The following is a 15,956-nucleotide window of genomic DNA, read 5'->3' on the forward strand; positions in this document are numbered from 1 at the left end:
TACAAATCACTTTTACCCCAAGAAACCTGCTTATCTTAAATTGTTACAATATTATACATAGTATCAAACATGTGAGCATTGGTGGTTCAGTGGTAGAATTCTCGCCTGCCACGCGGGAGGCCCGGGTTCGATTCCCGGCCAATGCATCAGTGTTTTTTTAATGTCCTATATTTTGTGTCTGTAAATTGCCCTTCCATTTAGCTTAAAAGTTCTATAGACCTACTTGCCTCTTTGGCAGTAAGCTCTTAAACTTTATTGAAACTGTACTTTGTACTTATTTATTTTGTATTTATTATTTTAATAACCCCCTGTTTGTTCTACAGGGCCAGGGTCCCCCACATAACGAGCATGTGACGTCACACGCATGCACATAATGAGGAATTTGTGGCACATTTTCATTATGCGCATGTGAGTGACCGGACATGGCTGCTCGCACTGGGAGCTCCCGGTGTAAGGGTAAGCGTAGTGCTGGCGGGGGGCATTTAAAAAAACAAAAAAAAAAACTACTATAATCTCCAACCAGAATGCGGGCTCTAAAAAAATTTCAAACATCAATTTAAAAATATGCAGACTTTCCATGATTTTTAATGGTTTCTGGCAATTCCCTAAGCCTAGCCGTCTGCTCTCCTGCTGACCTGTCTGACTACTTTGCTGAGCTGACTGACTACTGTTACTTTGTATCAAAAGCCATCTGTCCTCGGCCTGCATCCTCCAAACCCCACAATTCCCTGCACACATGATTTCAATAAGGAAAGGAACATCCCAGTGCAATGCATTGTGGTTATGTAGTTCCTGCATGCTGTCTCTAAGCTGTGGAGAAGTTGTTACAATTTGTAACATCAGTGTTTTAGTCCCTCCTTCCCTGCCAGGATTTCAAATGATGCAGAAAGAGAATAACTGGATTGCAGCATAGAAAATGGCATTTATTTATACTTTTTGAAGAAACAGGTAACTGTGATGGGTATATTAGGGGTGCAGAAAGAGGTCATGTTGATCATTGTTTTGCTGAAAGGTTTGTTTTGTATGTATTTGTTAGTTGAAGTTCCTAAACCTGACTTGCTAACCTGACTGTCCCATCTCAGCCTGTCAGTTAAAGTTTCTAATGCTAACGGACTCCTGCTGCACAAATATGGCAGCCCCCTCTTACAGGAACATGGGGCACCAGACCGGTAATGTAAAAGCATCCGGCAAATATTTTATGGCAAACTTATAAGTAGCTTTCCAAGGCAATATTATGTAAAAACGAGTTTCATTTCCTGGTATCAGTATCCCCTTCTTTGTGTCTGTAAGTTACCCTTCCATTTAGGTTGCAATCTCTATGGGACAGGGATCTCTATCTTCTTGCTTTGTTGTAACTACACGTAACCCCCTGTTTGTTCTCCAGTGCCAGTGCCCCCCATAAAAAAAATTTTTTAATAGAAAACCTGAATGGGTTTCTTTCTATTCAAGGTTTGTAAATAGGGGTCAGTATGTAGTATGATGAGAACATCTAAAATTGTGATGACTCAGATTTTATTTAGTTTAATAGTGGGTGAATTTTTGAGTGATAACCATTATATGATCATGGTGACCCCCATGTACTTACTGTTCATTGTAAAAGAAATAGTACAATGGCGAAAATGGTCCGTGACCCGGGGTTGCTGCGGCCACAACGCAGAGTACTAACCACTATACGATCACGGCAAGTGTTGTCTCTGGGGTTTAATTCGGACTTTTAGCCATGTGTTTGCCTTTCTTTTAATGAAACCAATTGGTGGCAGTTTACATTCATATTCTAATTGGAACCAGGGCCAATCCCTCCAATCCATCCAATGGCACCAATTGTCATGTATATTAAAGAGGTTGTTCACCTCTGAGTTAACTTTTAGTATGATATAGGGAATGATATATTTAGACAATTGGTTTTCATGTTTTATGGAAACTTTTATGGATTTTGAGTAATTTAGCTTTTTATTCAGCAGCCATGCATTGATTTGACTAAAATACTGGAATATGAATAAAACAGCCTCTAAAATACAACTCTGGCCAGGTTTTAATCAGATTACAAACAGTATGAGAAGTGAACCAATTCATCAATATGTTAAGTCAGGGATCCCCAACCTTTTGAACCTGTGAGCAACATTCAGAAGTAAAAGTAGTTGAGGAGCAACACTAGCATGAAAAATGTTCTTGGGGTGCCAAATAAGTATGTGTGATTGGCCATTTGGTCTCCCCTATGTGGATTGTCAACCTACATTGAGACTCTGTTTGGCAGTACACCTGGTTTTCATACGACCCAAAGTAGCCTCCAAGCCTGGAATTCAAAAATAATCACCTGCTTTGAGGACACTGGGAGCAACATCCAAGGGGTTGGAGAGCAACATGTTGCTCACGAGCTACTGGTTGGGGATCACTGTGTTAAGTGCTTGGAAAGAACTTTTGGTATTTTAATGTAAAACAACTAGCGCCCGAACAGGGACTTGAACCCTGGACCCTCAGATTAAAAGTCTGATGCTCTACTGACTGAGCTATCCGGGCTCTGAGATGGAGTGTTTGTTACACAAATATTTACGTTATACTGATTCTCAGTGTTTTTTTAAACATATCTACATGCTAGTTACTTAAGTTTGGGAGAGGTAAGGGAGCAATATGTGGGGTGGCAAGGTAGAGGTTGGGTTTTTTAGTTTGGTATTTTCTGAATTATTTGGCAATTCTTTCTCTCTTGCTCTTAGGCTTGCAATTATTACTGCTGTATGTTTGGTATGGCTTAAATACTGTAGCAACGATTGAGAGTTTAGAATGTCAGAAGAATGGAATAGTAATAGTAGAGGTTAGAATCGTAAAAACAATAGCACCGAAACTTTAGAGTCAACCGTTTTTTGTTACCAGATACAACAACCAGATAGCATTTTCTTTGCAGGCTGCGAAAAGGCAATTGAAATTATAATAATTTAAAAGCCATACTGTCATGATACAGGCTTGTATCAGACACATAACAGGCCTCTTTTTACTATGGTCAGAGGGGTCAGAGCTGTAATGCCCTTCTCTAAGCCCTGGCTGATAAGAGCCATTCCATGGGGAGGGGGAAGCCCAAGGAGTAAGAATTTAAGTTCCCAGCAAGACCCTCACAGGTAAAGTAAAGGTCAAATATAGCACCTCCTGAAACATATATATATATCCTCATATAACCTATACCTGTTATACCAACAGTATAAAAAAAAACTGGTGATGGGTTCAAGGCAATTTCAGCTTTCAAACGAGTCCAAACATGACTGGGTATGTGAATATCTGGGCAGGGGCAGGTCACACAGTATTGATGTTTAGTATCTATGGAATCCATTAAAGAAGCAATAACCAATGAATATAATATCATCTCTCTCTTATGTTTCTATAAGGAGTTATTATTATATTCTTGGTCCAGTTCCTACAGGAGGTCATCAAAACTCAATCTGTGTCCTGCTAGACCACATCCCCTTACATTCCTGAGGGAGGGGGGAGTGTGCAGTGACCTGATGCCCTGGAATCACTGATAAATAGTCAGCTCTTCTGACTAAAGCTGGCCATAGACACACAGATCCTATCGTATGAATCGAGGATTCGTACGATTTTTGGATTGTGTGTGGAGAGTGCTGACAGCTTTCGTCCAGTGGAGATCGGTCGTTTGGTCGATCGGTCAGGGTTGATTTTGACCCGACCAATCCCGCCGGAGCCCATTGCACATCATAATCGGATCGTTCGGCCATACGGCTGAACAATCAGATTAATCCCGATATAGCCATGTTTGTTAATGGCATATCGGGGAAAGATCTGCTCGTTTGGCGATGTGGCCAAACGAGCGGATATTTGCGTCTATGGCCACCTTAAGCATTGGATTTACTTAGGAGGACCAATTGCAATTGGAAGGTATCCCATGTGGTTCCCCCTTGCCTCCAGGACCAGGAATTCTATACCTTTGGAGTTAAGTATAGGTTTTCCATTTTTTCCCTTTTATTTTATAACTGTTTGTAATTGTATTTTTGAAAATATGTCTCTTTTATAACATCTTTTTGTATATTGCACACCAGTGGGATCACCTGACTATAGCTGGGAAGGGTGGGAGCTACAACAAGGAGCTGGTCACTGCTCCTGTATAACTATAACAAACAAGGGAAAGTTGTGCTCCCACTGGTGTCTAATAAAAGGGCAGCCAAGTTTGGGAGTTTTACTTTGAAAGCAGCAAGTAAGTTGCAGGTAAAACTTAGTCCCTTTGTAAAATGTATAATTAAGCAATTGAATTCTTAATGAATCAGATAAAATTGAGTGTAGGACTGGCCAGATATGGGATGACTGTGACGTAGTTGGCCAGCTTAAATATATTGCAATATATGGACAAACAATCCCTGTTTTGTTTAAAGGGTAAGGCATTTTTTAGTAGCTGTATGCACAAAATGTCTCTGTCTTAAATATATTGATAATGGGTTGAGTGCAGAGGAATCTTGTAGTTGACTATATGTATTTTGTGGTCACACCCTCATTGCACCCCCGCCTAATGGTTTTAAAAATTAGTGATGAGCACAACTTTCCCTTGTTTGTATTCTGATTAACCCTTGCTTTGCTGGAGTACTTGTTGAATCAGTAGGAATTAACTGACTATAGTGAGAGAGTGTTTAATGCATTGGCGTATTGTGAGTTATTACCTGTTATAGAGAGCAGGGGAATAGTCACATTAGGTTTCTATCACCCGTGAATGATAGATGGTGGCAGCAAATGAGTTTTGTGGGTGTCGGTGGGTGTTTGGGGTGCTGTTATGCTAGTCTAACCTGTGTGCAAGGTGGGTGAGAGACTGAGCTAGTGACACCTAAAGTCACGTGCGGCTGGAAGTAACGTATCCATGACACATACAAAGGAACCAACTAATAAGATATTTCATCATAAACTGGATGTCTCTATAATAAATACATGTAAGATTTAAACTCCTACTTTAATTACCACTTATTAAGAGTCACAAGTAGAAGACAAAAATGCATTATTTTTACTATAACCCAGCCCATAGAAAACAAGTACAACATATTAGCACACATAACACATTCATTTCTCTAGAATTTGCATTTCTGCATATAGGCAAAAATAACCTGTATGTAGTGGGTACAGGGCTGCCAAAAAAAATCATGGGGCCTGCACAACATTTTATAGGCCCCATGTCTCTATAATGGGGCCTATCAATGATGGGCGGGGGCCTTCCCTCCCCCGCCCATCAGTAAAAAGGCCACATATGCACAACTGCTAAAAAATAAAAGCCCCCCTATAAGTTAAAGAGAAGAAACATTGGTGGCCACAAAATCCCTGCAAGTTATAAAAACATTAGTGGCCAGGGACCCCCTATAAGTTATTTAAAAAAAAAAAAGAACATTAGTGGCTAGCGTCCCTGCAAGTTATAAAAAAAGAAAAATGGTGGCCAGGGCCCCTATAAGTTATCAAAAATGTTGTAGTCCAGGGCCCATACAAGTTATATTAAAAAAATGGTGGCCAGGTTTATAAAAAGTTATATATTAAAAAAAAACATTGGGCATTGGTGACCCAGGCTCATACAAGTGATTAAAAGATAAACATTGGAGCCAGGGCCACTATATGTTATATAAAAAAATTAGTGACCAGGGCTCCTATATTTTATTAAAAAAATTAGGATTAATGCCACAAAACAAAGGGCATGTTATACTAAAGGTAATTTTTTTTTATTTTTCAGTCATCCTGTAAAAATGCATGACCATGTTTCACCTCTAAAACCATAATAATATGTTTGCATTTCAAATGTTTCTTGTCTGCTCTAAGTTAAATAAAGAGGGATCAATTTTCTCTCCAAAGCTCAGAAAACAGACTTGCTTTAAAGGAGAATTCAACCCCTAGGTGCAAAAATCCCTCCCCACCTCCCCTGCATAGGCCCCCATGCCGCCCCCAGGCAAATGCCTCTAACTTGTTAATTACCCCTCCTTCTAGGTCCTCTCCAGGGGAGTTTACGGCAGCCATCTTCTCCCAAGCGCTCTTCTTCCTGGATTCAGCAGCGTTTGGTGGTGTATGCGTAGTAGGAGAAAAAAGAAATCAGAAACTTCATGACTTTTGGGCGCATGAGCAGTATCTCCATACCGGCAAATGCGCATGTGCCCAAAAGTCACGAAGTTTCCGTTTTCTTTTTTTTGGAAACTTTGTGACTTTCAGTACATGCACAGTAGATCCTTACTGGTAAATGCCTCCTACTGCACATGCGCCACCAAATGCTGCTGAATCCAGGAAGAAGAGCGCTCGGGAGAAGATGGCTGCTGTGAACTTTGCTGGAGAGGACCTAGAAGGAGGGGTAAGTAACAAGTTAGAGGCAATTGCCCGGGGGAGGTAAGCCAGGGGGGGGAGGAGGGAGGGATTTTGCACCTAGGGGGTTGAATTATCCTTTAATGGAAACAGCACTAAAAGTTGAATACATGCATATTCATATGCCCCAGTGGTCTAATGGCCTAATGTGTTTTCCTGGTGCTGAAAAATTACATCTCTCATCTCCCTAAATGTTTCACTCTGTTAAAGCACACAACAGCATTAATGAAAATACACATAGTGATGGGCGAATTTGCGCCGTTTCGCTTCGCCGAAAAATTTGCGAAACGGCGAAAAAATTTGCGAAACGGCGAAAAATTTGCGAAACGGCGGCAGCGTCTCGTTTTTGACGCCGGCGCCCGTTTTTGAGGCCGGCGTCCATTTTTTCGAAAAAAATTTTTTTGACGCCGGCGAATTTTTACCGCGAATTTTCGCGGGCGTTTTGCAAATTTATTCGCTGGCGGCGAATCGCGCAAATTTGCCGCAAATTCGCGCCTGGCGAATAAATTCGCCCATCACTAAATACACACCATACCAACAACTTTTGACACTCCTTGTCAGGGGCACTCGCCTCAGGCAGCAGCGCCGGAGAGGTTTCCAGGGGCATCAAAAAGCCGCTCGTGGTTCCTTTAAGAGCAGAAATTCAGCTTTACTATTGCGAGAGAGTGAATTGTACTTTCTGCACTAGTGTTCCTGCCTCCCCTCCTGATAGGTAAGCTGGGGGGGGCATTGCAGGAGCCGCCTCAGGTGGAATCAGAATCAGCGCTGCGCCTTGTGTAGGAAAATTAAAACATGACAGAATTCTGAACTAGTTTAGATGCTACAGAACTGGAAATGAATTATGTTTGTTGCAGTTCTGCTACACAAGAAAGACCATACATTGTACATATGGTGCTTTTCTTCTTTGGCTTAACTGTATTGGTGATACTTGAGAAAGTGAGGATGCAGGCAAGTTGGTAGCAAACTAATCTATAGGATTACTGTGTCCATTTGGTGGTATAGTGGTGAGCATAGCTGCCTTCCAAGCAGTTGACCCGGGTTCGATTCCCAGCCAACGCAGAAGTCGTTTTAGTTTCCTGCTTGGGTTCCATTTTTAGTCAATACATTAAGTTCTTATGTTTCATTTCATACTATATATTTGTTTTGCATTGTATGGTTAATCTATATTAAGTATTGAAAAATAAGTAAGTGTGCATTACAGTTGTCTGCAAGGTGCAAAAAATAGGCAACCCATTATCAATATATTTAAGACAGCGACATTTGTGCATACTGCTACTAAAAAAATGCCTTACCCTTTAAACAAAACAGGGATTGTTTGTCCATATATTGCAATATATTAAAGATGGCCAACTACGTCAAAGTCATCCCATATCTGGCCAGTCCTACGCTTAATTTTCATCTGATTCATTAAGAATTCTATTCTAAAGCAATAGAATTGTTAATGAATCAGATGAGAATTGAGCATAGGACTGGCCAGATATGGGATGACTTTGACGTAGTTGGCCATCTTTAATATATTGCAATATATGGACAAACAATCCCTGTTTTGTTTAAAGGGTAAGGCATTTTTCAGTAGCAGTATGAACAAAATGTCTCTGTTTTAAATATATTGATAATGGGTTGAGTGCAGAGGACTCTTGTATTTGTCCAAGTTTACTTTTTTCCAGCATTTAAGTCTCTATTTGTATCCAGTATAAACTAAAACATAAAGTTTCATGCTAGAAGTGGTAGGCCATTTTTCAAGGATATCACTGTGTACCTCAAGGCCAACAACAAAAGGGAATGTTTCTGCCCGGTCTCGAACCGGGGACCTTTCGCGTGTTAGGCGAATGTGATAACCACTACACTACAGAAACTTCATGCATGACAGAGTTTAGAAATCTGCTCTTCATGATAAAGTAGAGTATTTGAATATCTAATTTCATACCATTTTTATTTCTTTACATTAGCACTGAAAAAATGTATTAGTTTTTTTTTAATAGGTATAGATTTGATAGGTTTCCACAATCAAAATAGAAGATGTTTCATTTTGTCACCTTCTAGGCAGAAAGTACTGTTGGTTACGGTTACATAAGAAATAGTTGTTTGTTAAACATAGAAATATAAATTCTTTCATTAATCAATATAATATTTCAGTAATACTTTCCATGGAACAGAATGCTAACAATGCTTATTCACTTAGGACTGACCTCCAAGTCGCAATGTCTTAATATCTGATGCACTGAGAGGAAGTGCATGCGACAAGATGGATGCACGAATAAGTAATAGAAATATCGCAACTACAAACTGCATGCATCCAATGCGACATAACTATCGGGTGAAGATGCAACGTGCGGCGTTCGCATCCGAGAGTCCATTTATATTTATAAGTGGGGAGAAAATTACACGCCCAACGTGGGGCTCGAACCCACGACCCTGAGATTAAGAGTCTCATGCTCTACCGACTGAGCTAGCCAGGCCTGTCTGCGGAGGATGTTCAAAAGAATGCAGTGTATAGTAACTACTATATTGAGGTTCGGAAAAACTTTTTTATAATTTAAAAACAATATTTGACTGTTTTTAAACCAAGCTATTTTGCATCAATATGTTTTCCTTGAAACAGAGTCAGTCAGATTATACTCAGCACATGGCAGGTCAAATGGGGCAATGATCCAGCCAGACTGGGGGAATACATATCTCCGAAAATTTTAAAAATAGAAAAAAGGACAAAAAGATTTGCTCCATGATGTGTTTGAGTACGCCTATTTTTGTGGCCACACCCCCTAATTACCATGTCCATTTTACAAAATTTGTCAGGTTGTTAAAGTCTGAACTCATTTCTGTGGTTTTTATATGTTATTACAGTTTTGCTAATGAAAGTGAACTGCCCTTTAAAGAAATACTGACACCAGAAAATAAACTTTTTTTTTGTATTTATCATAACATTGTTTTTGAATGTTATTTATAATTTTGCCATAGAAGTATTTGTGTGATGCTTTTACTTTACCTTTCTTACCCCTGTAGGGACCCGTAGAGTCAATCCTATGGTTTAAGGGTTAAGGGCCCCTCCCCTGCCTCATGGCCTGAGATACCTGTTTTCTGCCTGAATTTTCCAGGGGCAGAGCCTTTGGATTGGTGCAGCATGGCTGATCCCAAAAGGAACCACAAGGTGGTGCTGTGCAACCATGTAAAAGAGGATGCCATGTGCTCTGTCAGCCATTACAGTTTCAGGTTACAGTGACTGCTGTTATCTGCTGCAGATATTTGTTTCATTTTGGGATAGTGACAACACCGGCAAAATGTAGGCCTTCAGTGGAGTGCAATAGGCCTGCCAAAGGCTGGATAGGATCCTCCAGTGCCTGGATAACTCAACTAAGATGGTTTGGAGTTTGGATGCCGAATTTCTGTATTCACCTTTTGGGTGAGAGATGCAGTTCAGCAGGGATGTTGTTGTGTGCTTGAAATTTAAACAGTGCTGGGAGCTAAGAATGGAGGATCAAACAAGCTGCATGGGTTTCATGAAATGGATTCATTGCTATGGATGCCTGTTTCAGCTCTGGATGAGCCTACCCATCTGTGTTAATCCCCAGGGTAAGGTGTAGCATGGGGAGGGTAGAAAAAGTGAGGATCCAGGATGGTTTCTGTTTATGACACAGGCTGTTGTTGATGCCTGCCACCAGGGAGCCAGTACCTAACCGGAGGGAAAGGTATTTTGGGCTGTAGCGCTACCTGGGACCAAGTGTACTCTTTTGGGGACAAGGGATGGAACTCTTGGGCTGCCAAAAGGAGTAGTGCGGGACTTTGCCTGACAAGGAGGTGTCAGGATTGGACTTGCACAGGTTCCCTTGGGAGTGGGTCATTTTATATGATGTGAATGTGTTTTATTTACACTTATTTTATATAAAGTTATATTGTTATATAATAAAGTGTGTGGGTGATTTGTTTCCTAATGGGAATATCCTCAGGAGTATTCCAAGACCCCATTAGGTGGAGGCACTGCCAGAGAAGAGTTTTCCCAGTACCTTTCAACTTGCAAAGGGAACTCAGGACCCGAGTTGGTAAGCTGGTACAACCTTGGCACCAGGGGGGTCGCCAAGAGGGTGTTACACCCCCATGTTCATCTATGAGGTGACTGCCATGTATGTGCATCAATAGTCTGTTGGCATTAGAAACTGACTGAGAAGAGACAGATAAAAAACAGGTCAGGTTTAGGAACTTTAAGTAATGATTACTTACAAAATTAGAACTATCAGCATAAAATTACTCATAGAAAAAGTTTTAATATAGATTAATATTTTGAAAAAAAATTTTTTAGTGTCAGTATCACTTTAAGCTACAAATCACTGTTTCCCCAAGAGACCTGTTTATCTTAAATTGTTACAATGGTTTAATTGCTTTTCTTAAATAGTTTCAATGGTTTCTTTGCTCATCTTAAATTGTTACAATGGTTTTTTTTGCTCATTTTTTTGCTCACATAACGAGCATGTGACGTCACACGCATGCGCATAATGAGGAATTTGTGGCACATTTTCATTATGCGCATGTGAGTGACCGGACATGGCTGCTCGCACTGGGAAGGTGTAAGGGTAGCGTAAGCACTGGCGGGGAGCATTTTTTTAAAAAAAAAACTATTGTTATCTCCAACCAGAATGCGAGTTCTAAAAAAGATTTTAAACATCAATTTAATAGTATGCAGACTTTTCATGATTTTTAATGGTTTCTGGCAATTCTCTAAGCCTAGCCCCCTGCTCTTCTGCTAATCTGTCTGACTACTTTGCTGAGCTGGCTGACTACTGTTACTTTGTATCAACAGCCATCTGTCCTCAGCCTGCATCCTCCAAACCCCACAATTTCCTGCACATGTAATTTCAATAAGGAAAGGAACATCCCAGTGCAATGCATTATGGGTTATGTAGTTCCTGCATGGGGTCTGTAAGCTGTGGAGAAGTTGTTACAATTTGTAACATTAGTGTTTAGTCCCTCCTTCCCTGCCAGGATTTCAAATGATGCAGAAAGAGAAGAACTGTTAAACAGCTGGATTGCAGCATAGAAAATGGCATTTATTCATACTTTTTGAAGAAACCGGTTACTGTGATGGGTATATTAGGGGTTTCTGTGTTACATGGGCGTTGTTATCAAATTATAGTTTGGATACCGGAGTTCCCCTTTACAGGGATACTGACACCAAAAAACTACTTTTAAACATATAAAAGTACATTAAAAATTACGTATAGGTCATGTTGATAGTTTTTTTGCTGAAAGGTTTGTTTTGTATGTATCTGTTAGTTGAAGATTCTAAACCTGACTTGCTTATCTGACTGTCCCATCTCAGTCTTTCAGTTAAAGTTTCCAATGCTAACGGACTCCTGCTGCACAAATATGGCAGCCTCCCCATATAGGAACATGGGACACCAGACAGGTAATGTAAAAGCATCCTGCAAATACTTTATGATACTTATAAGTAGCTTTTCAAGGCAATATTATGATAGATGTAAAAATGAGTTTCATTTCCTGATGTCAGTATCTCTTTAATATCCCCTTCTTTGTGTCTGTAAAGGTGGCCATACACGGAGAGATCCGCTCGTTTGGCGATGTCGCCAAACGAGCGGATTTCTCTCCGATATGCCCATCTCAAAGGTGGGCAATATCGGGCTGATCCGATCGTGGGCCCTAGGGCCCAACGATCGGATTCTAATGCATGGGAACAGGGGTCGGATCGCGGGACAGCATCAACGAACAGATGCGGCCGCGATCCAACGGGATTTTTTGTCCCATCCGATCGAGATATGGGCAACTTTCGGCCAGATCTCAATTGGGGAAGCCCGTCGGGGGGCCCCATACACGGGCCAATAAGCTGCCGACTTGGTCTGTTGGCAGCTTTTATCAGCCCGTGTATGGCCACCTTAAGTTACCCTTGCATTTAGGTTCCAAGCTCTATGGGACAGGGATCTCCATCTTCTTGCCTCTTTGGCAGTAAGATCTTAAACTTTATTGTAACTGTACATAACCCCCTGTTTGTTCTACAGTGCCAGGGCCCTCCATAAATTTTTTTTTTTTTTTAACAGAAAACCTGGTTAGGTTTGTGTCTATTCAATGCTTGTAAATAGGGGTCAGTATGTAGTATGATGAGAACATATAAAATTGTGATGACTCCGATTTTATTTAGTTTAACAGTGGGTGAATTTTTGAGTGATAACCATTATATGATCATGGTGACCCCTTCATTTTTAATAAAATAGTATCAAATAGTGTGAATCCATCCAATGGCACCAATTGTCATGAATATAAAATGGTATGATATAGGGAATGATGTTAGGTTTATATGTTTTATGGAAACTTTTATGGATTTTGAGTAATTATTTGTATTGGGGAAGTAGACCCTTTGTAAAATACTCAGCGCCCGAACAGGGACTTGAACCCTGGACCTTCAGATTAAAAGTCTGATGCTCTACCGACTGAGCTATCCGGGCTCTGAGATTTAGTTGTTTGTTATATAAATATTTACTTTATACTGATTCTAAGTGTTTTTTAAATATATCAACATGTTAGTTACCTAAGTTTGGGAGAGGTAAGGGAGCAATTTGTGGGGCGGCAAGGTAGAGGTTGGTTTTTTTTATTTTGGTATTTTCTGAATTATTTGGCAAGTTTTTCCCTCTTGCTCTTAGGCTTGCAATTGTTACTGCTGTATGTTTGGTATGGCTTAAATGCTGTAGCAACGAGGGAGTGTTTAGAATGTCAGAAGAATGGGATAGTAATAGTAGAGGTTAGAAATCATAAAAACAATAACACTGAAACTTTAGAGTCAACCACTTTTTGTTACCAGATACAACAACCAGATAGCATTTTCTTTGCAGGCTGGGTAGAGGCTATTGAAATTCTAATAATTCAAAAATCATACTGTCATGATACAGGCCTGTAATAGTTAATAAAACAGGCCAAGGTATCATGAGAAATATTTCTGCCAACATCTAAATCAGACACATAGGTCTCTTTTCACTATGGTCAGAGGGGTCAGAGCTGTAATGCCCTTCTCTAAGCCCTGGCTGATAAGAGCCATTCCATGGGGAGGGGGAAGCCCAATGAGTAAGTTCCCAGCAAGACCCTCACAGGTGAAGTAAAGGTCAAATATAACACCTCCTGAAACATATATATATATATCCTCATATTACCCAGACCTGTTGTACCAACAGTATAAAAAAAACTGGTGATGGGTTGAAGGCAATTTCAGCTTTCAAATGAGTCCAAACATGACTGGGTTTGGTACTCTGTATAACAGATGTGAATATCTGGGCAGGGGCAGGTCATACAGTATTGATGTTTAGTATCTATGGAATCCATAAAAGAATTAATATCCAATGAATATAATATCATCTCTCTCTTATGTTCCTATATGGAGATATAGTCATTATATTCTTGGTCCAGTTCCTACAGGAGGTCATAAAAACTCAACCTGTGTCCTACTAGGCCACATCCCCTTACATTCCTGAGGGAGGGGGAGTGTGCAGTTACCTGATGCCCTGAAATCACTAATAAATAGTCAGCTCTTCTGACTAGGCATTCGATTTACTTAGGAGGACCAATTGCGATTGGAAGTTATCCCATGTGGTCCCCCTTGCCTTCCCTTGTTTGTAATTGTATTATTGAATGTATGTCTCTTTATATAACATCTTTTTGTATATTGCACTGTTATACCTTTTGTAATATTAAAGAGAATTTAATAAGATTGTTTTTGGTGCTCTAAACGAACCTAGCCTGAAAGAGTGTAACTGTGAGCCTTGACCCTCTGCATGCTGAATGGAAACAATAGTCTGTTTGTGTATGCTGATTAACCCTTGCTTTGCTGGAGTACTTGTTGAAACAGTAGGAATTAAATGACTATAGTGAGAGAGTGTTTAATGCATTGGTGTATTGTTAGTTATTATTATTACAAAAACCCCTGTTTTTGTAAACACATGCACTTGCATTTATATTGAATTACTTATGAGACAGGGGCCCAGGGAAGTGCATTGTAAGTAGCACTTCCATTATACTTAAATATACTTTGATTTAGCCTTAGGAGTGCTTCCACAACCCCCCAATTTTGTATATTGTTAGTTATTACCTGAATAACTGGGGAATAGTCACATTAGGTATCTATCGCCTGTGAGTGATAGATGGTGGCAGCAAATTCATTTTGTGGGTGTCGGTGGGTGTTTGGGGTGCTGTTATGCTAGTCTAACCTGTGTGTAAGGTGGATGAGAGACTGAGTTAGTGACACCTAAAGTCACGTGCGGCTGGAAATAACGTATCCATGACACATACAAAGGAACCAACTGATAAGATATTTCATCATAGAACGGATGTCTCTATAATAAATACATGTAAGATTTAAACTCCTATTTTAATTACCACTTATTAAGAGTCACAAGAAGAAGACAAAAATGCATTATTTTTACTATAACCCAGCCCATAGAAAACAAGTACATCTCTAAATCCCCTTCAGCTCCTTCTCCCCTCCAAGTCTCCTCTTTAACTTTCCCTTCCTTTACGTGTGCGTGTGCGCACATGCACGCAAAGATATGGTTCTGCACTGGAGATGCCGGAGAGTTTTAAATTTCGCACTTGCCAGTCTCCAGTAGTGATGGACGAATTTGGGGCATTTTGCTTTGCGAATTTCCAGAGAAACTGTGAAAAATCCGCGAAATGATGCTGGCGTCTCGTTTTTGATGCCAGCATCCGTTTTTGACACCAGCATCTGTTTTTTGGACGGCACACATTTGCCGGTGAAAATGTGCTGGCGTCCAAGAAAACGGATTTCGGCATCCATTTTTTTTTGACGCCGGCGAATTTTCACTAGTCTCCAGTGCTTGTATTTGGATGCGCCAGGGCAGGAATGCTGTCCCTGAAATTCTGCTGCCCTCAGCCAGGCCCATTTGAAAACTGTCATGTTTATCTAATACACTTTTTAAATGTCAAAAGAACTATGACTGAAAATTAAGGACATTAACTATTGGGGTTCTCACTGAGAAAATAACAGCAGTTAAAGCATAAAGGGCCAAAAATGAGAGGTAATATGCAGCTCTCATTTAGTTAATACAGTACAGCATGTATGAGATATTGTGTATATTTTTATCTACGCCATTTAACCTAGTTTACCAGCCTAAACCAGTAAAATAATAAAATAATTTTTGTTTTATTTTAAACTGCTGGTAAGATATTGTTATGTAAAAGATCATATAAATTACAATTTTTTTGAAAAATGGTCAACTTTATTTAAAAATGTACAAGTCTTTTTACACTATTTTTGTTCAAGGGTTAAACCAAAACTGGGGCTACTGAACTGACAGTTGGGTTTTCTAGGGTCTTTGTACTATAAAGGAGATTCAACCCCTAGACACAAAAATCCCCCTCTCCCCTGTGAATGCCTCACACTGCACATGCACCACCAAATGCTACTGAATCCAGGAAGAAGAGCGCTCGGGAGAAGATGGCTGCCGTGATCTCCGCTGGAAAGGACCTAGAAAGAGGGGTAAGTAATAAGTTAGAGGCATTTGCCCGGGGGGAGGGAGGCTGGGGGGGCTATGCAGGGGAAGGGGGAGGGATTTTGCGCCTAGGGGTTGAATTCTCCTTTAATGGAAACAGCACTAAAAGTTGAATAAATGCATGTTCACATGCTCCAT

At 40.2% G+C, this 15,956-nt stretch overlaps 5 non-coding genes across 5 annotated transcripts; 1 reads left to right on the top strand and 4 right to left on the bottom strand.

Annotated features, from left to right (window-relative positions):
- Positions 1–75: 75 nt before the first annotated feature.
- trnag-gcc lies at positions 76–146 on the top strand. Its single transcript has one exon. It is a non-coding gene; the product is annotated as a tRNA-Gly (tRNA).
- A 2,298-nt stretch (positions 147–2,444) lies between these two features.
- Positions 2,445–2,517, bottom strand: trnak-uuu. Its single transcript has one exon. It is a non-coding gene; the product is annotated as a tRNA-Lys (tRNA).
- Positions 2,518–8,101: 5,584 nt separating this feature from the next.
- trnav-aac lies at positions 8,102–8,174 on the bottom strand. The gene has a single exon. It is a non-coding gene; the product is annotated as a tRNA-Val (tRNA).
- A 530-nt stretch (positions 8,175–8,704) lies between these two features.
- On the bottom strand, positions 8,705–8,777 carry trnak-cuu. Its single transcript has one exon. It is a non-coding gene; the product is annotated as a tRNA-Lys (tRNA).
- Positions 8,778–12,694: 3,917 nt separating this feature from the next.
- On the bottom strand, positions 12,695–12,767 carry trnak-uuu. The gene has a single exon. It is a non-coding gene; the product is annotated as a tRNA-Lys (tRNA).
- Positions 12,768–15,956: the final 3,189 nt, after the last annotated feature.

The sequence above is a fragment of the Xenopus laevis genome, chromosome 3L (assembly GCF_017654675.1).
Source record: "Xenopus laevis strain J_2021 chromosome 3L, Xenopus_laevis_v10.1, whole genome shotgun sequence".
NCBI classification, from domain to species: Eukaryota; Metazoa; Chordata; class Amphibia; order Anura; family Pipidae; genus Xenopus; species Xenopus laevis.